This window comes from Chiloscyllium plagiosum, unplaced genomic scaffold, assembly GCF_037043375.1.
Source record: "Chiloscyllium plagiosum isolate Xiang-an unplaced genomic scaffold, Cpla_swu_hap1 HiC_scaffold_19, whole genome shotgun sequence".
NCBI classification, from domain to species: Eukaryota; Metazoa; Chordata; class Chondrichthyes; order Orectolobiformes; family Hemiscylliidae; genus Chiloscyllium; species Chiloscyllium plagiosum.
The window spans coordinates 12,709,315-12,736,723 of record NW_028270157.1 but is presented as its reverse complement, the minus strand read 5'-3'; the positions used below and the strand labels follow the sequence as shown (position 1 = coordinate 12,736,723).

At 42.0% G+C, this 27,409-nt stretch overlaps 1 protein-coding gene across 5 annotated transcripts in view; it reads right to left on the bottom strand.

Annotated features, from left to right (window-relative positions):
* LOC148146717 (uncharacterized) overlaps positions 1 to 27,409 on the bottom strand; it is a 195,949-nt gene that overhangs the window by 159,211 nt on the left and 9,329 nt on the right. For 2 of the 5 annotated variants that reach the window (XR_015760372.1, XR_015760374.1), the window contains exon 1: positions 1,518 to 1,675. The exons of 2 other annotated variants lie outside the window; for them this stretch is intronic. The gene's annotated coding sequence lies outside the window, so the exon portion shown is untranslated. Of the gene's footprint in view, positions 1 to 1,517; positions 1,676 to 27,409 lie in introns of those variants that run through there. One more of the 5 variants, XR_015760373.1, reaches the window with a different exon arrangement.

Below are 27,409 nucleotides of genomic sequence, written 5' to 3'. Positions count from 1 at the left end.
GGCATCCTGTCCACTGTCGGATCCAAAAGACAATTAAAATCCCCCCCTATAAATAATGTGCCATGTTCCAAAAGCATTCAACTTAGAGAAAGCACTAATCAAAAATTTGAGGGGATGTGCCGGAGGACAGTAGACATTTAAAATGCCATATCCCTCCCCATGTATCAGGGCTTTAGGTAGCACAAACCATCCCTGCTCATCTTTCACCTGCTCTAATAATGTGAATGGAAGATTTTTCTGAATAAGTACCGTCTCTCCCCTACTTTTAGTAGTAAAAGATGAAAAGAATACTCAGTCATAACCCCCCAGTTGTAATTTCAGGTGTTCCCCATCATCAAGATGGGTTTCCTGCAACAAAGCAATATCAACCCTTTCCCTCTTAAGGCTAGAAAGCACTTTTTCCTTTTAACAGGCGAATGACTTCCCTTAATGTTCCAGGTGCCCCATTTAATAAGACACTTAACCATATCCCATTTCAGACATCCTTGAACCCCTCGGAGGGAAAGCCCTGCTTACAAAGCGCTGAGCACAAGTAAATAAACACTCATAGAGTTGAAGAACTATATATACAAAAACTACTCTATCATAACTATAAACAACTATTACCACCAAAAAACTACAAAGAAAACCAACTATAAAACCCTGAATGGAAGACTCTTTCCCCAGCCCATAGGGGCACTCACCCTACCCATTCCCTCCTTCACAGCTCCTTCAAATCCGGACTATGTCCCAGCCTTAGGCCAGGAAAAAAAGCAAGGAGATGATCCTTAAATCAACAGAAAAAAGACAAAGTCAGGATGAGCACTCCACCCATCCCTGGCTTCATGTCACCCCTATTTGTGACTAAAAGAGAAATAGAACAAACAAAAAAGAAAGGGGAGACAACAAAGAACATCCACAAAATTTCCCATCAGAAAATCCATTCTTAAAAACAAAAGAAACAACTTATTCCAAGGCTTTTTCTCCCCTTTCTAAAAAAGAAATTATTAGGGAGAAAGAAATAAATTTTAAAAAGAAGGGAAATCATGGGGAAAGAAGGAAAAGAGAACAAACATTAACCATATTCTTCAGGCCAATCCATCTAATTTAAAGTGTCTACAAAGTTTTTAGCTTTATCCGCTCAGTCAAATGTATAAACTGAGTCTTCTTGGCTGAAACGGAGCACTGCGGGGTACCTCATGGAGTACTGAATGCCCAGGTTCCGCAGCCTCTTTTTAACTTCATTGAAGGACTTCCTCATCTGAATTAAAGCTGCAGAGAAATCCTGGAAAAAAATGATTTTTGACCCCTTGTACAGCAGTGCCTGCGGATCATTTCCCAGTAGTCTAGAAGCTTCTATCACTTTTTGCTTGTCCTTAAGTGAGTGGAAGTGCACTAGGACCCAGTGGGGGTACTGCACTAGCCCTGACCTATGCACTGTAACCCGATAAACCCTTTCAGTCTGCAACCTGCTGGACTGATGCGAAGGCCCAAAAGCTTCGGCAGCCAGCTTTCAAAGAAGCTGACTGGCCGCTCACCTTCCTCGCCTTCAGGGTGCCCAACAATTCGAAGATTTATCCTCCAACCTTGATTTTCGGAGGATCTCCTGCTCATGCTTCTGCAGCATGGGTGCGATCGGTTGGACCTGGGCATGAATCTTTCCACGGATCTCCTCAATCATAGCCCCAACTTTCAAGGTATATCTCTCCATCACTGCAGCAAATTCCTGTGAGTCTGTCAGGTCCCCGGGGGGGTTCAGTAGAGGCTGCTATTGCTGCTGTCTCTGGTATGCCTGGTGCTGCTGTTTACTCGCTCCTTTTCCCTCTGGCATCCTTCCCACACCCAAATATTAACAAAAATGTGTTCTGTAAGGTTTTAAAGTAATAATTCCACTACATAAGTTGGCCAGGGATGGCAAAAAGCAGCAGTTCTACAGAATCGCTGCCATCTTGCTGAGGCTTCACCAACATATGTTAACAGAGCACTTACTTGGCATTTTTTCAAATCCAAAAGATCCACCCCTCCCTCAGCCTGCGAATTCCCAAATACAAAAAACCTTTTGGCGACCATCTAAACGGGAATTGCGTTCCGTCCTTCAGGTTAGGCACCTCCACTAATCCCCCTACAGGCATGGCTTCCAATTTTGTAAAATTGATCCTGTAACCCGAGAAACCACCATATGAATTAATTGTTTGGAACAGTACATGTACAGACTTCTCCAGATTGGCCAAAAATAAAAGGATGTTGTCAGCATATAGGGTGATCTTATGCTACCCCATTCCCATCTTTGGCGCTACTGATCCCTCCTGATAGTTTCGGCTAACAGTTCAATTGCCAAGGTATATAACAGCGGTGATAAAGGACACCCCTATCGACTATCTCTTCCAATATTAAAGTTATTTGACTTAATACTGTTTGTAATGACTACCGCCTTAGGATCATTATACAGTACTGCTACCCATCTGGCAAAGGATCCCCCAAACCAAAACGTTCTAGAACCTCAAATAGATACGGTCATGCTATCCGATCAATTGCCTTTTCTGCATCGAACGAGACCACCAAACCCAAAATCAATCTTTGCTGACATGCATGTATTGTGTTCAGTACTCTCCTAATATTTTTGGAGGTGCTACAGCCCTTAACAAAACTATCTGGTCTCCTTTTATAATATGGGCAGGACCTTCTCCAACCTCAGAGCCAGCATCTTGGATAAAAGTTTGAAATCTACATTCAACTGCGAAATTGTGAAGTACATTCTTCGGGGTTGTTTCCTTTCTTTAAAATAAGAAAGATATTAGCCTCCCTAAGGAGGCTAATGGGAATCCATCTGGCCCTGATACTTTGCCACCCTGGAGATGTCTTATTGCTTCCTGCACTTCCTGTACCATTAAAGGCACATTCAAAAGGGAAGCCTGCTCCTTACTTATATTGGGGAGATCCAGATTTTCAAAAATGGATTGCATTCCCATTGTACTGTGTTCACCCCCATCCGACCGATATAGCTCTTCAAAGTATTCCCTAAACCTAAAATTGATCATTTTCAATTTGCGAATCATACCAGCCTTCTCCCTTACAGAAGTAATAGACTGGGAAGATTTTTTCCTCCTAGTCAAATATGCAGATATTTACCAGGTTTATCTCTGAATTCAAACAGTCTTTGTTTGGCAAAGGAGACCCCTTTTTCAGTCATTTGTGTGTGCATTGAGTCGAGAGCAGCCCGGAGAGTTGTGACCTGCTGAAGCTTAACCAATGACAGTCTATTATAATATGTTTAACACTGCCAAGAATATTACCATTAGCCCAGTATTCTGCATTCCTGTTATTTCTTCCAAAGTGAACTACCTCACATTTTTCAGCATTAAACTCCATTTGCCACTTCTCAGCCCAGTTCTGCAGCTTATCTACATCCCTCGGTAACCTACAACATCCTTTGGCACTATTCATAACTCTGCCTACCTTAATGTCATCCACAAATTTACTAACCCATCCTTCTACGCCCACATCCAGATCATTTTTAAAAATGACAAACAGCAATGGCCCCAAAACAGATCCTTGCAGCATACCACCGGAAACTGAGCTCCAGGATGAACATTTGCCATCAACCACTATCCTCTGTCTTCTTTCAGCTAGCCAATTTCTGATCCAAACCACTAAATCGCCTTCAATGCGAAACTCCTCATTTTATGCAATAGCCTACTGTGTGGAACCTTATCAAATGCCTTACTGAAGTCCATATACACCACATTACCTGCTTCACCTTCATCCACCTGTTTTGTTTCCTTCTCAAAGAACTCAATAAGGTTATTGAGGCACGACCTACCCTTCACAAAACCATGTTGACTACCCTAATCAAATTATTCCTTTCCAGATGATTATAAATCCTATCTCTTATAACCTTTTCCAACACCTTACCCACAACCGAAGTAAGACTCACTGGCCTATAATTACCAGGGTTGTCCTGATTCCTCTTCTTAAACAAGGGAATCATATTTGCTTTCCTCCAGTCTTCTGGCACTACTCCTACTGACAAATGACAACATAGCGATCGAAGCCAAAGGCTGTGCAATCTCCTCCCTGGCTTCCCAGAGAATCAGAGGATTAATCCCATCTGGCCCAGGAGTCTTATCTAATTTCAAATCTTCCAAAATTGCTAAAACTTCCTCTTTGTCAACCTCAATCGCATCTAATCTTATAGCCTGTATCCCCGTATTTAAACTAACATTGCCCTTTTCCAATATGAATACTGAAGAAAAGTAGTCATTAAGTGCTTCCCCTATGTCCTCAGATTTCACACATAACTTTCCACGGCTATCTTACTCTAGTCATTCTTTTATTCCTGATATACCTAAAGAAGACCTTAGCGTTTACCTTGATCCTACTCTAACCATCATTTCCCAATTCTCTCTGGCTACATATACAGTTTCAGAGGACTGAAAGACTGATGTTATACATTGTTTTTTAAAAAAAGAGAAATATTTAATAATTCCAAATCAGTCAGCCCCATGTCAGTGGTGAAAATTTTGGTATTTCTGAAAATATGTGAAAGTTCATTACAAATGATCACTTAGCGGGGGATCCAAGATGGCGGCGAGCCAGTAAGACTGAGTCTATAGTGCTCCTCCCAAGACTTGGGCACAGTGGGTCACCTACCCCCTACCAAGCTCACCAAATCAATTATAATAGTTTTGTAATTTAATTAGTTGTGTAGTATTACATTTAAACAATTTAATCCTAAGTTAAAATGACTAAAGGGAAGGGAGTCCGCAGCTCTCAGCAAGCAGGAACCCCTCCCCCACCCTCTCCAGCTGCAGCAGAGGCGTCCACAGCCGCCCCGGGGGACTTACCAACAATAGCAAGCCTTGCAGAAATGCTTTCCAAGCTTGACTCGAAGATCGATGCCTTTATTGTCGAATCCAGAAATCGTTGGGAGTCGCTCTCGGCCGCGCTGCAGAAGCACGACCGAGAGATTGAAGAAATTCAACGCCGAGTCGGAGGGGCGGAGCTAAAGGCCGCGACCTCCGAGACAACCGCTCAATCGGCCGTGGATCAGGTCCGGACTCTCGAGCAGCGAGTCCGGACCTTCGAAAATCATATTGACGACCTCGATAATCGAGGTCGCCGAAAAAATATTCGTTTGCTGGGCCTTCCCGAACGGGAAGAGGAAGGCCAGCTTACAGCATTCCTGGAGCAGTGGCTGCCACAACTTTTAAATCTGCAAGCTGGATCAGGCCAGGTAAGGGTGGAATGGGCCTACCGGGTCGCAATACGCGAGCCCGGCTCGAACCAGCGCCCGCGCCCGGTCCTGTTCCGGCTGCAGAGCTACAGGGAAAGGCAGATACTCCTAGAAGGCTCTAGAAATCTCGGAAAAGACCCCCAAGCTATGATCTACAAAGGATCCAAGATCATGCTATTTCAGGACTTCTCCCCGGCTCTGGTTCGAAAGAGGAAGGCATTCGACGAGGTGAAGAAGCGTTTAAGGGACTTAAATGTTCAGTACTCCTTACGCTACCCAGCGATGTTACGCTTTAACCATGAAGGATCCGTATATAACTTTGAATCACCAGAAAAGGCTAAGGAATTCTTGGACTCTCTTAGATAAACTGTAGGACATAATGGATGTTGCTCTGCCTTTCCCCCCCGCTTTGGTTTATATCCCCTCCTTTTTTTTCTTCTTTCTCTTACCTTACTGCTTAATATTATCATGGGGGGTGGGGAGAGGGATTTGATTTTCTCCCCCCCCCCCTTGGAGTTGTTTTCTGTTATTATTTTATGTATATATGAGGGATGTATGTATATGTGTGTGTATGTGTATATATATATGTATGTGTATGTATATATATATATATAAGCTGGGGGATTTGGTTAATGTTGGTGGGGGGAGGTGGTTACCTTATTCAATTTTACCTCTGTCTTTAGGAGCGGGGTTGTTTTCCCTTTGTTATTTTGTATTATCATATTTAATTATTATTTGTTGAAGTGGTAATTTTATAGTTATATGTTTATATATGGTATTAACATTACCAAATATACCCAGGTGTTGGTATGGGTGGGGGTGGGGTGCTCACTGTTAACTCTAGCTTTGTATTATATTTGAATTCTCCTCATTTTATTGAGGAGTGCCTGTGTCAAGGGTGGGGCATTGGTTGGGAGAGGATATGAGGGACTTTTGGAGAGGAAGTGACGCCCCCTGGGAACAAGGGGGAAAAGTCTCCACTTAGATACGTTTTATATTTTTTTTATTTAGAAATAGTTTTTTACTGTATTGTTGTGGGTGTATTAAAGAGGCTTTATTTTTGTAAATTTTACATGTTCCACGCTCGGGATGTTCTGGATAGGGTTCCTCCTCCCGAGGGGTCTCGGATTGGCCCAGAGGATTATGGTTGATCAGTCGGTTAAGTAGTGCACCTGGAATGTCAAGGGGAGTAATTCGCCACTCAAAAGGAAGAAAATATTATCAAATCTTAAGAAGGAAAGAGTTGATATAGCTCTCCTACAGGAGACACACCTGTCAGATAAAGAACACTTGAAATTACGACAGGGCGGATTTGATCAGGCCTTTTTTTCTTCTTTTAGCTCAAAAAGCAGGGGAGTTGTTATTCTTGTTCGGAAGAATTTCCCTTTCAAAATCCTAAAGCAGATAAAAGACGAATCTGGACGATATATCTTGATTAAAGCCCTCATAAATGGAGAGGAATATGGGATTTTAAATTTGTACTGCCCCCCGGCACATCCCTTTAAATTTATAACGGAAGCCTTTTCAAAATTGATGGCTTTTGATGCCCCTCATATAATTATAGGGGGAGACTTTAATTGTATTATGGATCCAGAAATAGATAGGATTCCCAAGAGTACTGCAGGAGTATCTCCCAGATCTAGACAATTGATGGATCTGAACAAAGAATTAGGATTAGTAGATGTATGGAGATGTCTTCATCCACAGGGTAGAGATTTTTCTTTCTACTCTAATCCACATAAATGTCATACCAGAATTGATATGTTTTTTGCCCCCTCGATTTTTTTAAATTCCATATCATCCTGTAAAATAGGTAATATAGCAATTTCTGACCACGCTGCTGTATATATGGAAACTAAGGCAAGGAACAGTGGGACACCCCCTCAGCATTGGCGTATGGACCCCTTCCTAATAAAAGATAGTAAATTTGTAAAGTACTTCTCTCAAGAATTTAAAACTTTTTTAGAAATTAATTCAGGTACAGCTAGCAACCCGTCAATGATGTGGGAGACCATCAAAGCTTACACGCGAGGCTTGATCATCTCCTACTCAGCGACCCAGAAGAAATTAAAGGGAGAACAACAGCGTCTGCTTGAAGCCCGCTTAAAAGCGGCTGAAACAGCATACACTGATAGACCTTCTATTATTAAATTGCAAAGGATTACAGCTCTTAGGACAGCTCTAAACACTACACTTACTCAAACGGCTAAGAGGGAAATATTATTTGCAAAGCAAAGGTTATATGAATATGGCAACAAACCGGGTAGATATTTAGCATTTCTTGCAAAGAAAAAAAAGGCCCCTCAGACTATTATGTCTATCAAGGAAAGTACGGGTATTTTGACTCATGATCATAAAAAGATTAATGCGACCTTTAGAGAATTCTATTCTGAGTTATATAAATCACAGGATTGTGAAGATAGGACGAAGAGGATGCAGTCATTTTTTAAAAATTTGACTTTTCCAGACCTAACTCCGGAACAAGTATCGGTCCTAAATGCTCCTCTTACACCCCAAGAAATAGTTGATGCAATTAGGCACCTTCAAAATGGTAAGGCGCCGGGCCCAGATGGCTTTCAAGCTGAATTCTATAAAGAATTTACAGAAATACTGGCTGGTCCACTTATGGACATGTATAACTATGCATATAGTCAGGGCTGTCTCCCGCCTTCGCTGAAAGAGGCAAATATCTCTCTTATCCTTAAAAAAGGAAAGGACCCAGAAGATTGTACATCATACAGACCAATATCCTTGCTAAATGTAGATTTTAAAATCCTCTCTAAAACATTAGCACTGAGACTAGAAAGGATACTGCCACATATTATAAAGGAGGATCAGACGGGGTTTATTAAGGGCCGTAGATCATCCAATAATGTTAGAAGGGCTCTGAATATGATTCAAGCTTGTCATCAGGGAAAGATACCAGGAGTAGTGGTTTCATTAGACGCGGAAAAGGCATTTGATAGGGTCGAATGGTCATATTTGTTTTACACATTGGAGAGGTTTGGCGTTGGACAGGTGTTTACCAAATGGGTCTCAACATTGTATAGTGATCCCAAAGCAGTTGTGGTTACCAATGGATTAGGCTCGGATAGCTTCAGTGTGGGTAGGGGCTGCCGTCAGGGATGTCCCCTCTTGCCATTGTTATTCACGCTAATAATTGAACCACTAGCAGAAGCTATACGAGCTGATCCTAATATAGTGGCCCCAAGGATTGGTACAGGTAAACATAAAATTACCCTTTATGCAGATGATGTTCTTCTATTCCTCTGTAACCCTTTGATGTCCATACCTCGCTTAATCCAAGTTATTAATACATTTAGTGCATTCTCAGGCTATAAAATTAATTTTTCAAAATCGGAGGCTATGCCAATGGGTGGCCTTGCTGTGATACCCCGCTTAGCGGACAGTTCCCTTTTTCCCTTTCGCTGGTCCCTGGAGGGTTTCTTATATTTAGGCATTTTTATTACTCCAGTATTTGGTCAGTTGTATAAGGCTAATTTTGTGTATTTATTGGAAAGGATAAGGCAGGACCTCCAGCGATGGGGAGACCTACCAATTTCCTGGTTGGGTAGAATAGCATTAATCAAAATGAATATCCTGCCCCGTCTCCTATATCCTATGAGAATGCTTCCGGTGATGCTGCCGAGGACGGCTTTATGTAAATTATACGGCTGGCTGAGTTCCTTTATCTGGAATCATAGGCGGCCCCTCATTAAGCTGAAGAAGCTACAGCTTCCACAGGCAAGGGGTGGATTGGACTTCCCAGACTTTAGGAAATATCAGTTAAGTTCCCTATTAAGTTACATAGCTGATTGGGTCTTGTCTGATCCACAATCAATCTGGTTGGACATCGAGGCTTCTCAAGTAAAATACCCACTTATTAACCTTTTATTCTCAGACAAGAGGAAAATCATTACAGATCACTGTAAAAACCCTATAATACCCTAAATACAATCAAGGCTTGGAATATAATGCGGCAAAATGAGGGTAATATTAACCTTTTATTAACCTTTTATTCTCAGACAAGAGGAAAATCATTACAGATCACTGTAAAAACCCTATAATACTAAATACAATCAAGGCTTGGAATATAATGCGGCAAAATGAGGGTTTCACATAAAACATTCCCCTATGCACCGATAGTGGGAGCATGGGGATTCCAACCGGGGTTAACAGATGCCACTTTTAAACTCTGGAGATCCAGGGGTATCTCATGTCTAGGAGATTTATTTAAAGATGGGGTCCTGTTGTCTTTCGGACAGCTGCGTCAGAAATTCGGATTACCCAATGGAGACCTCTTTCGATACTTCCAAATTCGAGATTATATACAGAAGAAGACTACGTTATTAGATAGTCTTTATAAATCCGATAGAGAATGTAGTGTCCTACGACCAGTGGGGGTATCTTCCGTCAGTAATATTTATCATTTACTACATGATGAAGTATCGGGAGATATGGATAATCTGCTTAAAACATGGGATCAGGATCTGGGACTAGAAATCTCCACAGAAACGTGGAATGATATCTGGGAAAATGCTAGAAGAATTACTATTTGTAACAGAACCCAGGCTATCCAGCTGAAGATACTTCATAGGGCCAATATAGCACCGGTTCGATTGGCAAAATTTAAGGCAGGAGCATCTCCAATGTGTCCTAAATGCAAAATAGAGGTGGGCACTCTTGTACATTGCTTATGGACCTGTCATAAGATCCGTAGATATTGGACTAAAGTAGCAAGTACCCTGACAGAAATTTTAGGAACGGAAATAAAAGTGAACCCTGTATCTCTCCTCTTGGGCTTTTCGAACTTTCCCTCCCTGGACACGTACGGGAAGAGACTATTTTCTATTCTTTCTTTCTGTGCAAGGAAAAATATTTTGGTGAACTGGGCGGCGGAGGGCCCCCCTGGACTTTCAAATTGGCACAGACTAATTATGGAATGTATTCCCCTTGACTTCCTTACAAATATGGTGCACCGAAAGACCGAATTATTTTATAAAATATGGCAGCCCTTTTTGAATTACATAAATACAGATATTTCGGCTATCCTAACAAGGGCTTTTATTTAATTGAGATTACAAACCTGGCTGGTCCGCGGCCCCTCGGGGGAGGAATCCCGCACGAATACGGGTTTTATTATATCTGATGCTAACACATCCCGAGCATGTAAGAGACTTAAATATACACCCTGGTTAGTTGTAGGTTAGATTAGTAGATAGTTGAGTTTTGTTTGTTTGTTTTTTTTCTTTTCGGTTTTTTTTGTTGTTTTGTTTTTTTTTGTCAAATTTTGGCTATTGTATATTTGAGCTAATTGTATATCAATATTTATATCTGAGAGTTTTGTTTATTTTTGTAAACTTGCAAAAATGTTAAATTTCTAATAAAAATATCTATTAAAAAAAAAGAAATGCACAGCATAAATGAAGGACAGTCAGCACCAATTTGTTAGCAAAACGTCATGACTGGCTAATTTAATAGGGTCATCTGAGAAACTAGCTGAGTTGATAACAATTACACAATTGATAAAGGTGACACAGATTTTAATAATTCTTTTTAGAAATGTTCTGCATAGCAGTTGGTTAGAAAGGTTTAAGCCCGTGAGATCCATTGGCAAGTTGAACCAAAATCCAAAATTAGACAATTATTACATTTAGTGGCTGTAGCTGTTAACCAGAAAAGAGTCATGTAATCTGTTCTGGAGTCCGCCTGAAAATACATTTGGGTGGTTTGATTGTTAGAGACAAAAAAAAAATTCAGATTTTCCATTATTGGAAGTGCAAGGAAGTGCAAGCACTGAGAATGTCACCTAGACAGGGAACGAAACATCTGCAACACAAATTCCCAGCTCGACAAACAGAACCACAACAACGAGCACCCAAGCTACAAATCTTCTCAGAAACTTTGAACACCTACGGGCGAGAGATGCTAAGACAAGCCAGGAAATGGGAATCCTGTGCCAACCGGATAAGCGCCACATAGGAGCAACTCCAGTTCCTGCATGGATGCCGAAAGAATCGAATCCTTCCATCATGTGTCAGATACAGACCACCAGTCAACAATCCACAAGCCAGAGCCAGACAGAACGGATTCAGGATGATCCAGGTAATGATTACAGACACACACACACAAATACAGACAAGAAATTCTGCGCCAAAAATCATTAATTTCAAAAACCATCAATCAGGAATGGACCCAGACCATAGAACGGGCCGTCACCATAGGACAGAACAGGACCACACACCGCAAAAAAAAGTCACTAAAAGAAAAAATGGCCAAACTAACACACAACAGAGAGGACACCACAACACATACCTGGGTTAGAAACCTCTCCCACAGACAGCTCACAGACACGAAAGGAACAATACTGGCCAAGGGACTCAACGACAACCACAGGGACGCCAAGACAGCAGACTTCCTAGCAGCACGAGAATGCACACTCAGAAACAATGGACTGACAGAAGAGACACAACAAACAGTGAGACAAAGTATCGTACCCCTGATAACAAGGAAAAGACAAACACACAACCTCAACACCAAGGAGAGGGAAGCACTAAAAACACTGAGAAAGGATAAGAACATAATCATACTAGCAGACAAAGGCAGAATGACAGTTATCCTGGACAAAGCAGAGTACATCCAGAAAGCGCAGCAACTATTTGCAGATACCAACACCTACCAAAAGAGAGAGTTTGACCCCACCCCACAGCTCACCAATAGGATAAACAACACACTGAGGAACCTGCAAAAAAACGGACAGATAACCAGGTTTGACCTACAGAGAATGAAACCTGAAAGCAACACGACCCCCAGATTCTATGGACTACCTAAGGTGCACAAACCAGACATCCCACTCAGACCCATAGTATCACTACCAGGGACATCATCACACAAACTGGCTAAAGAACTACAACAGAAACTGAAACACCTGATCAGCAGATCCAGACACTCTATACAGTCAACACAGGAATTCTTGGACATCATCAGAAATATACATAGAGACAAGGAAGAAACTATGGTCTCATTCGATGTAACGGCACTGTTCACCTCTTTCAACAAAACCTTAGCCAGAGAAACAATAGCCAACCTGCTGGACATACAGAACAGACAACAAGACGGGGAACCTATCAACAAAGACTGCATACTCAAACTACTGGACCTGTGCCTCACAACATACTTCACATTCAACAACCAAATATATGAACAAATCAAAGGCACACCTATGGGCTCACCCATCTCTGGACTCATAGCAGAAGCTGTAATGCAAAGATTAGAACAAACGTTCTTACTGAAAATTCACCTCAAACTCTGGGTCAGATATGTAGATGACACCTTTGTAATCATTAAAAACACAGAAATAGAAAACACACACCGGATCATCAATGCCACACTCACAGGAATCAGATTCACTAGAGAGGAAGAAAAGGACAACCAACTCCCATTCCTAGGCGTGATGGTACAGAGAATACCGAACGGTGAATTCACCACAAAGGTATACAGGAAAGCCACATACACAGACCAAGTCCTGAACTACGAAAGCAACCACTCCAACACACACAAAAGAAGTTGCGTCAAGACACGGTTCAAAAGGGCCACAACACACTGCAGCACACCAGAACTGCAAAAAGAAGAAGAATAACACTTCTACAATGTATTCGCCAAAAACGGATACTCCCGCAATTTCATCAACAGATGCCTAAGGGAAAGACAACGGAATGAGGACATGCCACAACCCAAAGGACTAGCCACATTACCATACATCAAGAACATTTCTGAACTGACAGCCAGACTACTACGACCACTAGGACTCATAACAGTACACAAACCAACAGCCACTCTCAGATAACAACTCACCAGGACAAATGACCCGATACCCAGCATGAGCAAAACCAACGTAGTGTACAAAATCCCATGCAAGGACTGCACAAAACACTACATAGGACAAACAGGAAAACAGCTAACGATCCGTATCTATGAACTCCACCTAGCCACGAAACGACACGACCAGCTATCCTTAGTAGCCATACACGCAGATGACAAACGACTTGAGTTCGGCTGGGACAACACTACTATTATAGGACAAGCCAAACAGAGAACAGCCAGGGAATTCCTAGAGGCATGGCACTCATCCACAGATTCTATCAACAAACACATCGACCTGGACCCAATATACCGGCCACTGCAGCAGACAGCTGGAACTGACAACTGGAAGCGGCAGAGACAAACCACTATAAATGCCGGAGGAAACATCACAGAAGCGCTTCATAGGAGACTTCCAAGCACTGAGCATGTCACCTAGAGCGGGGACGAAATGTCTGCAACACAAATTCCCAGCTCGGCGAACAGAACCACAACAAGTGTAAGGTATCCATGCAAGGAGTCTGAGTGCAGTCTGAGTATACCATGATATGGTCTTGAAACTCTCAGAAAAAAGTGTATTGGCATAAATGTTCCAAGAAATACTGTTGTAAACTATCTATTTAGCTTTAAAGATGAAAGAGTTCAGATCAAAAGATAATTAGCATTTCTATTTAAAAATAGGAAACTAATGTTTCCTGTTCCATAAGAAGTGGTAGAGGAAGTCATTGTTGAGGTCAGGTTATAGGCTTCCCTATCAATCCATGAATATCAGAGAGAATATCATGTTATGCTGCCATCCAAAAGGTATGCTGCGAGTGTTACCAGGGCTGTAGCTGAACTAGACTTTATTGTTCAGAAAACAGGAGGGAGCTCTTGCTGAAATTGAAATTTGATCTCATGAGGATTTAGAGGAGGCTGGGAGATTTATCTAACTTGGAACTCCTGAGTTCTCAAGAGTGAGGTCAAAGATTAGACAAAAGGATGGATATAACTGATAATAGGGACAAGTGGTAGGTGACAATCAGTTGGTTATGTTGAAAGCACCCCATGTCATGATAGACCAGAAGAATAGGGGTGGGTATAGGAGAGGGAAGGTGGTGTTCAGGCCCTAAAATTAGTGAACTCAACATTACGTCCTGAGGCTGCAAAGGCCCCAAGTGAAAAATGAGTTATTGTTCTTCCAGTTTGCCCTGAGCCTCGCAGCAGGCCATAAGACCATGAAAAATAGGAACAGGAGTAGGCCATTTGGCCCCTCAAGCCTGTTCACCAATTCCTCAGGATCATGGCTGGTCTGATACTCCTTATGTATAGTTTGCTGCCCATTCCCCATAACCCTTGATACCCTTTCTGATCAAGAATCTATCTCAGCCTTAAATATACAAAAGGATTCTACCCCCACTTCTCTGTGACAGAAGTCCCAAAGACACTCAATCTTCAGAGAAGAAATTCCTCCTGTATTTTAAATTGGCACTCCTTTCTTCAGAGATTATGCCCTCTGATCCTAGATACTCCCATGAGGAAGAATATCCTCTCAGCATTTACTCTGTCAAGCCCCTTAGGAATTTTACATGTCTCAATGAGATTACTTCTCATTCTTCTGAACTCTGGTGAATAGAGTTTAGTCTTTGTTGATAAGACAATCCCTCCATACTGGGGATCATCCTTGTGCATGTCCTCTGAATGGCCTGCAATGAAACAAATTTTTCTTTAAATAACAGGATCCAAATTGCTCACAGTGCTCTGGTGTGGTCTCATCAACACCTTATAGAGTTGTAGGAAGACTTCTCTACTCTTTTACTCCAAACCCCTTGAAATAAGGCCAACATTCCATTTGCCTTCCTGATTACCTGCTGCACCTGTGTGCTAGCTTCCTCAAGTACCCCAACTCCCTTTGTGTGCAGCTTTCTGCAGATTTTTCTCCATTTAAATAATATCCCATTCTTTTGTTTTCCCTTTCAAAATGAACAACTTCATATTTTCTCACATTACACTCCATTTGACAACTTTTTGTCCACTTACTTAATCCATCAATCTCTACAGTTTGTATCTCTCTCACAACCAGCCTTCCCATTCATTTTTGCGTAGTCTGCAAATTTGGCTACAATATATTAACATAATCTTCTGGCAAGATCATGGTGCAGTAGTACTTGTGAGTTTGGCACTCATCCACTTTGTTTGTGGTTTTTCCCTTTTCTCCCCACTTATTTTTACTACCTCTTGTTGCCGGTCGCAACAGCATTGGTAGTGGTGAGTATGCAAGCATTGTGCAGACTCAAGTGGGCCCAGATTGGAGTCGGTCCAGCAGTGTGGAATTGTGGCGGCAGCAAGTTTGCAGTCCCGGCAGCTTCTGCATCGACAATGTAGTCCTAGTGGTAAAAACAATGACTGCCCGAAACGTCGATTTCGAAGCTCCTTGGATGCTGCCTGAACTGCTGTGCTCTTCCAGCACCACTAATCCAGAATGTAGTCCTAGTGCTGACTCATGACTGCTGCGGCAGAGAAGAGTTTGGGTTACTGGTAGTGTCTGTATCTGCATCCAGCGCAGATTAATGGAAGTGGTGGCAGAAGTACGTTTGGGCCCAAAATGAGACTGCATTGGTGAGGTGGGCATGAAGTGGACTCATGGCAGTGGTAGAGTCAAGTTCAGGCAGCCAGTGGCATCTGCATTGGCAAAGTCCATTGAGGACTTATAGCGAGGAGGGTGTCAGTGTGGTAAGATGGAAAAATGGCGACTTTTGTTCTAGCAGTGACAATGCAGCGAAGGGCACTTATATCTTGCTATCAGGCCTATGGTGGAGCACTTAACAAGAACTGTAAAGCTGAACATTTTTCTTCATTTTTCTGCCTTTATATTCTACACTTAGGCTTTTTTTTATTAGATTCTCTACAGTATGGAAACAGGTCCTTTGGTGCAACAACTCCACGCTGATCCTCCAAAGAGTAACCCACCCAGACCCATTATCCTACCCTATATTTACCCCTAACTAATGCACCTAACAGTATGGGCAATTTAGCATGGCCAATTCACCTGACCTGCACATCTTTGGATTGTGGGAGGAAACTGGAGCACCCGGAGGGAACCCTTGTAGACACAGGGAGAACATGCAAACTCACACGGACAGTTCGCCCAAAGTGGAACCATATCGTGCAACCTGAAAAAGGACCCCTTATCCCATTCATTGATTCCTATCAATCAGATCTCTATCCATGCCAATAAACTACCTTCAACACCACGGGCTCTTATCTTATTACTCAATGTTTTGTGAGGTATCTTGTCAAATGCCTTCTGGAAGTCCAACTACAATACGTCTATTTATTCTCTCTATTGACTCTGGTTGAGACTTCCTCGAAAATCTCTAATAATTAGTCAGACATGATTTCCTTTTCATAAGACAAGCTGACTATTTGATTAAATTATGATTTTCCAAATATTCTATTACTTTCTCAATAGTCTATTGCAATACTTTACCAAAAATAGACGTTAGGCTAGTCAGCCTTTAGTTACCCACTTTTTCCTTCCATTCTGTTTTGAATAGGGGAGCTCACATTAGTAGTATTTCAATCTTCTCTGGAATGGAGCGATTATTGAAAATTTCAACCAATGCATTCCCTACCTCTGTAGCTCCCTCTTTTAGAATCCTAAGAAGAATGGCAGTGCAGGGAAAGGAACGTTTCTCCTGTATCATGTCTGAAGTGAGGGACGCCATTAATGTCCCATCCAAGTACATATGCAGGAAGTGCACCCAACTTTCGCTCCTCCAAGACTGCGTTAAGGAACTCGAGTGGGAGCTGGATGAACGATTTACCGGGGCAAGCAGTAGGGTCCAGGTCTCTGGCACAGAATCTGTCCCTGTTGCACAGAATGGAAGGAGGGAAAGGAGGAGAGTATTAGTCATTGGGGACTCAATAGTTAGAGGGTCAGATAGGTTTGTTGGGAACAAATGAGACTCACGGTTGGTGTGTTGCCTCCCAGGTGCCAGGGTCCATGATGTCTTGAATCGTGTCTTTGGGGTCCTGAAGGGAGAGGGTGACCAACCCCAAGTTGTGGTCCATGTAGGTACCAACTACATAGGTAGAAAGAGGGATAGGGATGTAAGGCAGGATTTCAGGGAGCTAGGGTGGAAGCTGAGAGCTAGAAAAAAAGAGTTGTTATCTCTGGTTTGTTATCCATGCCACGTGATAGTGAGGCAAGGAATAGGGAGAGATATCAGCTGACCACATGGCTGCAGGGATGGTGCAGGAGGATGGCTTCAGGTACATGAATAATTGGGGCTCATTCTGGGGAAGGTGGGACCTCAACAAACAGGTCGGTCTTCACTTGAACCAGAGAGGTACTAATATCCTAGGTGGGAAATTTGCGGTGCTATTCGGGTGGGTTTAAACGAGCTCAGCAGAGGGACGGGAACTGAGGTGTAGCTCCAGTGCACAGGAAGATTAGAATAGGGAGGGGATGGACAGGATTTCACAGTCATAGGAATGTGTTGGCAGATAGCAAGCTGGTTTGAAGTGTGTCTACTTCAACGCTAGAAGTATTCAAAATAAAGTAGGTGAGCTTGTAGCATGGATAGGTGCATGTGATTTTGATGTTGTGGCCATTTCAGAGACATGGATAGATCAGCATCAGGAATGGATGTTGCAAGTTCCAGGGTTTAGATCTTTCATTAATAACAGGGAAGGCGGTAAAAGAGGGGGAGGTGTGGTTAGTCAAGGACAGTATAACGGTGGCTGAAAGAACTTTTGATGAGGACTCATCTACTGAGGTAATATGGGCTGAAGTTAGAAACAGGAGAGGAGGTCACACTGCTGGGGGTTTTTGATAGGCCTCTGCAGAGTTCCAGGGGTGTGGAGGAGAGGATCAGCAAAACGATTCTGCACAGGAGCAAAAAGGAACAGGGTGAACACTATGGGGGACTTAGCATTTCCAGTCAATGTTGGGGAAGGTAATCAGGCAAAAGTGAGGACCGCAGATGCTGGAGATTAGAGTCTAGATTAGAGTGGTGCTGGAAAAGCACAGCAGGTCAGGCAGCATCCGAGGTAGCTTCACCAGGGCTTTTGCCCGAAACGTTGATCTTCCTGATACCTCGGATGCTGCCTGACCTGCTGTGCTTTTCCAGCACCACTCTAATCTAGACTGGAAATGCTATAACTCTAGTTTGTCAAATGGATCAGTTTTTGTCCAATGTGTGCAGGAGGGTTTCCTGACACAGTATGTTGAAGTGCTGACAAGAAGGAAGGCCACACTGGATCTGGTGCTTGGTAATGAACCAAGCCAGTATTTGATTTAGTGGTAGGTGAACTCTTTGGAGAGAGTAACAATAATTCGGTTACGTTTAGTTTAGCAATGGGAAGAGACAGATATATGCCACAGGGCAAGAATTATAGATGGGGGAAGGGCAATTATAATGCAATTAGGCAAGACTTAGGATGCATAGAATGGGGTAGCAAAATGCAGGGAAGGGGATAATCGAAATGTGGAGCTGATTGAAGGAACAGATGTTGCATGTCCTTGATAGGTATGTCCCTATCAAGCAGGGAGGAAGTGATAAGGTAAAGGAACCTTGGTTTACTACAGGAATTGCATCTCTTGTTAAGTGGAAGGAGGCTTATGTGACGTTGGAACAAGATGGTTCAGATGAGGCAGTGGAGAGTTACAGATTAGCTAAAGAGAGAGTTAAGAAGAGCAAAGAGAGGACATGAGCAGTGTTTAGCAGGTAGAATAAAGGAGAACTGTAAAGGTTTCTATAGGTATGTGAGGAATAAAAGGATGACTAGAGTAGGAATTGGGCCAGTCAAAGACAGAAGTGGGAAGTTGTGTATGGACCCCGCGGAGATCAGAGAGGTGCTAAATGAATATTTCTAATTGGTTTTCACTCAGGAAAAGTAGAATATTGTAGAGGAGAAGAATCAGATTCGAGGTATTAGACTAGAAAGGATCAAGGCTAGTAAGGAACAGGTGTTATCAATTCTAGGAGGAGTGAAGGTAGACAAGTCCCCTGGGCAGGATGAGATTTATCTGAGGATTCTCTGGGAAGCTAGACAGGAGGTGTTGGAGTCTTTGTCTTTCATCTTTGAATTGTCATTGTCCACAGGTTTACTACCACAGGACTGGAGGATTGCAAATGTTGTGCCCTTGTTCAAGAAGGGCAATAGAGATGACCCAGGCAATTATAGACCAGTGAGCCTTATGTCTGTTGTAGGAAAGGTTTTGGAAGGAATTATAACAGATAGGATTTATAATAATCTTGCAAGCAACAATTTGATTGCAGATAGTCAACTTGGTTTCATCAAGGGCAGGTCATGTCTCACAAACCTCATTGAGTTATCTGAGAAGGTGATCAAGCATGTGGATGAGGGTAGGGCAGTTGACATGGTGTACATGGACTTCAGTGAAGCCTTTGATAAGGTTCCACATGGTAGGCTGTTGGAGATCAGAGCTGGAAATGTGTTGCTGGAAAAGCGCAGCAGGTCAGGCAGCATCCAGGGAACAGGAGAATCGACGTTTCGGGCATAAGCCCTTCTTCAGGAATTCCTGAAGAAGGGCTTATGCCCGAAACGTCGATTCTCCTGTTCCCTGGATGCTGCCTGACGTGCTGCGCTTTTCCAGCAACACATTTCCAGCTCTGATCTCCAGCATCTGCAGACCTCACTTTCTCCTGTTGGAGAAAATGCAGAGGCATGGGATTGAGGGTGAAATAGCAGTTTGGATTATAAACTGGCTTTCTGTAAGACGGCAGCGAGTGGTGGTTGATGGAAAATATTCAGCCTGGGGTCCGGTTACTCATAGTGCACTACAATGATCTGTTTTGGGACCATGCTGTTTTATAAATGACTTAGACACAGGCATAGGTGGATGGGTTAGTCAGTTTGCAGATGACACTAAGGTTGGTGGAGTAATGGACAGTTTGGAAGAATGTTGCAGGTTGCAGGGGGACTTGGATAAACTGCAGAATTGGGCTGAGAGGTGGCAAATGGAGTTCATTACAGATGCGAGGTGATTCACTTTGGGAAGAATAACAGGAAGACAGAATACTGGGTCAGTGGAAAGATTCTTGGTAGTGTGAATGTGCAGAGGGATCTTGGAGTCCATGTCCATAGATCCCTGAAAGTTGCCACCCAGGTTAATAGTGCTGTTAAGAAGGCATACGGTGTGTTCGGTTTTATTAGTAGAAGGATTGAGTTCCGGAGCAGTAATGTCATGCTGCAACTATACAAAACGCTAGTGCAGCTGAACTTGGAATATTGTGTACAGTTCTGGTCGTCCCATTACAGGAAGGATGTGGAAGCATTGGAAAAGGTGCAGAGGAGATTTACTAGGATGTTGCCTGGTCTGAAGTGAAGGTCTTATGAGGAAAGGCTGAGGAACTTGGGTCTGTTCTCATTGGAGTGAAGAAGGCTAAGAGGGGATTTAATAGAGACATACAAGATGATCAGAGGATTAGATAGAGTGGACAGTGAGATCCTTTTTCCTAGGATGATGACATCAGCTTGTACGAGGGGGCATAGCTACAAATTGAGGGGTGATAGATTTAAGACAGATGTCAGGGCGTGGAATGCCTTGCCTGTCAATGTAGTTAACTCAGCCACATTATGGAGATTTAAACAATCCTTGGATAAGCACATGGATGATGATGGGATAGTGTAGGGGGATGGGCTTCCATTAGTTCACAGATCGGTGCAACATCGAGGGCCAAAGGGCCTATTCTGTATTGTTCTATGTTCTAAGGAAGCCATCAAGACCAGGGGACTTATTTGCCTTTAGCCCCATTAGTTTGTGTAATATATCTTCTTTGGTGATGCTACTTAATCCCTCCTCCATATTTGTTAGTATTAATGGAATGTTCAAAGTATCTTCAACCATAAAACTTGATGCAAAAGCTATTTAACTCCTCTGCCATTTCCTTATTCCCCAAAACTGTCTCCTCAGATTCATTTTCTAGGGATCTATTTTCACTTTGACCTCTCTCTCTTTAAATATGTAAAGAACTCATATTGTCAGTTTTTATATCCCTCACTGGTTTGCCTGGTAGTGCATTTTCTCTGTCTTTATTATCTTTTTAGTTCTCCTTTTCTGGATTCTGAATTTAACCCAGTCTTCAGGACTATCACAGACTTTAGTCTCCTTATATACATGCTTTCTTTCAACTTAACTCTCCTTAACTTCCTGGATTAGCTGTGGTTGGTTTGTCACTCAGAATCTTTCCTCCTTACTGGATGTATTTTTGCAGACTGTCATGAATTACCTCCTGAAATGTCACTGCTTGCTTATTGTCATTCCTGCTCATCTACCCATTCAGTCCACTTTAGCTAACTCTATCCTCATTTTATTATAATTCCCTTTAAGTACAGTTGTTTCTAACCCAAGATTTTCACTCTTAAACTAAACATTAAATTCTCTCATGTTATGATTACTACTTCCCAGGGGATCTTTTACTGTAAAGTAATTTATTAAACCTGCCTCATTACCTATTACCAGAACCAAGACAGCGTGCTCCCTAGTTGGGTCCAGACATATTGCTCAAGAAAACTAGCCCTAATGTACTCTATGAATTGACTGTCATGGATAACCTTTGCAATTTGATTAACTCAATAAATATGAAGATTAAAGTCACACATGATTATTGCTCTATTGTTTTTCAATACTCTTATTATTTGTTGATTTATCGCCTTTCCCCATAGAGTGACAAGCATTTGTGGGAAGTCTGTATTTTTACCAATGTCTTCTTTCCTTGTTTTTTTTAACCTCTGCCCAGACTTTATACCAGGCCTCACAAGCATCCTCATTTCTTTTAGGAATAGTACAACACTACCATTTCCATCCATCCTGTCTCTCCAAAAGGTTGTGTTTCCCTGCATGCCAAGTTCTCAGTTTTGATTTCCTTGTAATCATGTTTCTGTAATGGCTATGAAATCATATTAATTTACCTCTGGCCTGAGCAAGAAATGTTGGCCAGGGAACACAGTGGTGTGTTGAACTGAGAGGCAACCAGAAACTTTCATTGTTGTAGACAAAATGTAGGTGTTGCACAAAGTGATCTCACAGTCTGCATTTTGTCTCCCCAGTGTAGATACCAATTGTAAATAGTGTAGACTAGGTTGAGTGAAATGCGAAGGTGTGTCTGCATCCTTGGATAGCTAGGAGGGAGGACATAAACAGGCCCAGTGCTACATGGAGGTTTGGGGTGGTCTTGGGTGTGAGAAAGTATTGGCCTGGTGGCATTATTAGTACACTATTCATTGAAACCATTGAAGGATCCAGGTTCAAATCTCACCATGCAAATGGTGACATTTGAATTTTTAAAAAAATGAATCCAATGATAACCACAAATTCATTGTTGCTTGTCAGGAAAATCCCATTTGGTTCACTAATGACCTAAGGGGAAGGAAACTGTCATCTTTATCTTGTCTGGCCAACATGTGACTTCAGATGCACAGTTGTGATTACTTCTTAACTGCTCTCTGGGTAATTAGGAATGGTGATGAATGCTGGCCTAGTCAATGATGCCCACATCTCATGATAAGTTGTTTTTAAGAAGTGGATCAGGTTTGCTGGAACCATCCCTGCAGAATGCTGACAAAGGAAGGGAAGTGAACATGTACTGGTGGTGGCATTCTGCTGGAGGTGGTGAAAAAAGCAGCTTATGATCCTTTTGATGTGGATATTGGTAGGGTGGAAAGTGAGGACAGGGGGATCCATTGGTGTTGTGGGAAGGAAGAGAAGGGCTGAGGACAGAAGTTCAGGAAATGGGTCAGACACAGCTAAGGACCTATCAATCATGGCGGCAGGGAATCATTGGGTGAAGAAAAAGATGAACATTTGAGGCCTCCCCACCCCCAATGAAGATGGCATCATCTGAGCCAATGCGACAGAGACTGAGAAACTAGGAGAAAGGAACATAGTTTTTACAGAAAGCAGGATGTGAGGATGTATTGCCCAGGCAATTAAAGGAGTCGGTTAGCTTGAAGTAGAGATGGCCAGTCTATTCCCAGAGATGGAAAGAGATGTTGAGGAAGGGAGAGTCAGCAATTGCTCAAATACAATTTAGAATTAAGTCTTTGTTACAACAAATTTTATAATATGAAAACTCAACATGGCATTTCTGTAAATTTGAAACGGTCTCTCGGGGAATTGTAGCAGTTGATTCCATTATAATCTGTTCTTAGCCCCTAACTGCATCACATTTCCTGACACTTGAAGCTACACCACAGTTTGCAAACACCTGGCCAATTATCTGTAAAATCACTGAACTAAAATTGTTTATTTCCATCTCCGTGACATCGCCCAAAACTACACCTTCCTCAGCTCCTTATGCTCAAATTATTATTGTTTTATTTCTACAACTTGTTATTCCATTGTTTCCAGTTATTATAACATATTCTACTTTGCATAAACTAAGTGCAGTCAAATGCTGCAAATACTTAGTTAGACTTAGTTGCAGCAAGTCTTGTTCTCGTCACCTTCTGTTCATTGCCTTACCACTGGTACTCAATTAAACAACATCTTGTTTTAAAAAATCATTTTCAAATACCTCTCCATTTTAATCTCAACCAACCCAAATATTTGCATGTATTTTCAACATCCCCAATTGCATGTTCTCTAATAGTAGTGGCCAAGTCTTCTGCTACCCAGTTCTTAAACTCTTTAAGGCAGGGCTCAGGGAGAGAATTACAAAGAGTAACAATCCTTAAAACATATCACTTTGACCAAGCTTTTAGCCATCTGTCCTAATATTGTCCCAATGTGGCTGAACTTCATGTGTTTGATTCATAAAACTGAGAACATCTCTGGATACTTCCGTTATGTAAAGGAGGCTACGTAGTATCAGTTAGAGAATTAGAGAGTAGCATCTGACCCAGAAGGTCCAGATTCAAATCTCATTCCAGGACTTGATGGCTAAGGAAGGCCCACTTGTAATGAAGTCAAAACAGATGGAGCATCAATTTGTAAATTATTTGAACATATACACATAACAGGTAGTAAAAGTGGGAGAAATTCTTCGTCAGCCGCGAGATGGAAATAAAATAGCACCTCTAACCATTTCCAGAGCTTTATGCTATTAATGAAGTGTAGCAAAGCTTATCCTGCCACAGCTACTTGGACTTCTTGAGGAATTCAGATGGTTAAATTGGTGGTATGGATCAGATTGTGGGGTTAAATCCCTGCTCTGGATGCAGTTGATTCAGAATCTGCTTTGTTACAGACCATGGAGCCATGTGTCAGATCAGATAGAATTCATGAAGAACATGCAAAGGTATCGTAAGTAATTACTGTCATTTAAAAATAACCATTTGCAATATACAAAAAAAATGTTGCGTCTCTTAAATAGAGCTTTTAATGATGCTACTCTCATTGCTATCTGCACTGCAATTAACCTTTTTGATAAGCAGTGAGACTGTTGTTTAAGGGATATGCCGCCTTCATTAGGAATAGTAATTCTTATAAAAAGGAACAGCAAGGGTAATGGACTTGCCCCAACTTATACAAAACACATAGCAAATTCAGTGAAACACAGAACTTTCAAGATACATCACTTTACTATTAGTTTCCTGAAAAGAGCACATTGCTATTTGCTTCACTGTTCAATTACATTAAAAATTATCGTGTAAAAGGATAAATAAGACTAAACAGGCTAAAATTCTTTGTAAGGGAAAAAACGTGACTTGATAGAAGATTTTAAAATAAGTTTAAAAAAAGATTCACCAAGGTAGACAAAGGTGTTCTCACTTGTAGGAAATCCAAAGCTAGGAGACATTAATAAAATTCTAAGCAAATCAGCAGCTACTTCACTGTAGAGAAGGTCTTTAGGTATCCAATTGTCATTCATCCAATGAAAGAACTAAGTCAACGCATAGTAGTGAGTTGGTGTAGTTAGAGGTCCAGCACCTCAGTCAATAACTTATCCTGCCAAGAAATATAATCAATACCTATCATAATAAAAGCTGTACAAGCTTTTCTCCTGCTCAGCATATTGTCCAGGATTCTCCACTGTTGATGAATATACTGAAAACAGGCTTTGTAGAATCATTTTGGTGTTCTGGGCAGATTGAGAAATTCCTCGTTTGAACACAATTCAGCTATTCCACAGCAAGTGCTGATTTTACTATCAAATGAAAACATTATCAGGAATTTGCAAGGCCGAGATATATGAAACTGTCTGCAACCTCCAGACTCACAAGATCAATACCGATAGACTTCGGTGGTATGAATATTCAGGGCCAAGATGCTATTGATCAAACCAAAAATCAGCATAGAGTAGCTACGTTGTACCCAGTCTCTGTAAACCTGTGATTTTGACACATGCATGAATTAAACTCACCCAAATTTCACTAAGTACACTTATAATATGTATCAATTACTACAAAATACTGTGTCACTGAACACTTTTCGTGGAGTACTAACTCTTCAACTTTTGATGAATTAGAACATAGAACATTACAGCACAGTAAAGGCCCTTCAGCCCTTAATGTTGCACCAACCCGTGAAAACAATCTGAAGCCCATCTAACCTACAGTCTTCCATTATTATCCATATGTTTATCCAATGACCATTTAAATGCCCTTAAAGTTGGTGAGTCTACTACTGTTGCAGGCTCTCACTTTCCACTCTATCTAATCCTCTGATCATCTTATATGTCTCTACTAAGTCATCTCTCAACCTTCTTCTTTTTAACAAAAACAGCCTAAAAGTCCCTCAGCCTTTCCTCATAAGACCTTCCCTCCATACCAGGCAACATCCTGGTAAGTCTCCTCTGCACCCTTTCCAATGCTTCCACATTGGGCAGCACAGTGGCTCAGTGGTTAGAACTGCTGCTTCATAGCACCAGGGTCCCAGGTTTGATTCCAGCCTTGGGCGACTGTCTGTGTGGAGTTTGCACATTCTCCCCATGTCTGTGTGTGTTTCCTCCGGGTGCTCCAGTTTCCTCCCACAGTCCAAAGATGTGCTAAATTGCCCATAGTGCTAGGTGCATTAGTCAGAGGGAAATGGGTCTGGGTGGGTTACTCTTCAGAGGGTCAGTGTGGACTGGTTGGCCCGAACTGTACGCAATACTTCAAGTGCAGCCACACCAGAGATTTGTACAGCTGCAACATGACTCTGAAACTCAATCCCTCTACCAATAAAAGCTAAAACACCGTGTACCTTCTTAACAACCCTATCAATCTGGATGGCAACTTTCAGGGATTTAAGTACATGGACACTGAGATCTCTCTGCTCATCCACACTGCCAAAAATCTTACCAGTACTCTGTATTCCTGTTACTCCTTCAAAAGTGAATCACCTCACGTTTCCACATTAAACTCCATTTGCCACTGCAGCTCAACTCTGTAGTTTATCCATGTCTCTTTGTAACCTGCAACATACTTCCACAGTGTCCACAATTCCACCAATCTTATTGTCATCCGCAAATTTATTAACCCATTCTTCCATGCCTCATCCAGGTCATTTATAAAAATGACAAGCAGCAGTCGCCTTAAAACAGATCCCTGTGGTACACCGCTAGTAACTGAACTCCAGGATGAACATCTCCCATCAACCACCATGTTGCCTTCTTTCAGCTAGCCAATTCCTAATCTAAACTGCTAAATCACCCTCAATCCCATACCTCCGTATTTTCTGCAATAGCCTACTGTGGGGTACCTTATCAAATGCTTTACTGAAATCCAGAAACACACATCAACTGCTGTACCCTCATCCAGCTGTTTGGTCACCTTCTCTAAGAACTCAATAACGTTTGTGAGGCATGATCTACCCTTCACAAAACCATGTTGACTATCCCTAATCAAGTTATTCCTTTCTAGATGATTATAAATCCCATCCCTTACAATCTTTTGCAACACTTCACCCATGATCGCAGTAGGGCTCACTGGTCTATAATTACCAGGGTTGTCCCTACTCCCCTTCTTGTATAAGGGGACATTTGCTATCCTCCAGTCTTCTGACATTATTCCTGTCGGCAAGGATGACAAAAAGGTCAAAGCGAAAGGTTCTGCAATCTCCTCCCTAGCTTCCCAAAGAATCCTAGGATAAATCCCATTCAGCCCAGGGGACTTCTCTATTTTCACATTCTCCAGATTTGCTAACACATCCTCATGAACCTCAATCCTGTCTAGTCTAATAGCCTGTATCTCAGTATTCTCAATAACATTTGCCTTTTTCTAGTGTGAATACTGACGAAAAATATTCATTTTGCGCCCTCACCTATTTCCTAAGATGCCACGCACAACTCCTCTCCACTGTCCTGACTGGCTCTAATCTTACTCTAGTCATTCTTTTATTTCTTACATACCTATAGAAAGTTTTAGACTCCTTGATCCTACTTGCCAAAGAGTTCTCATGTCCTC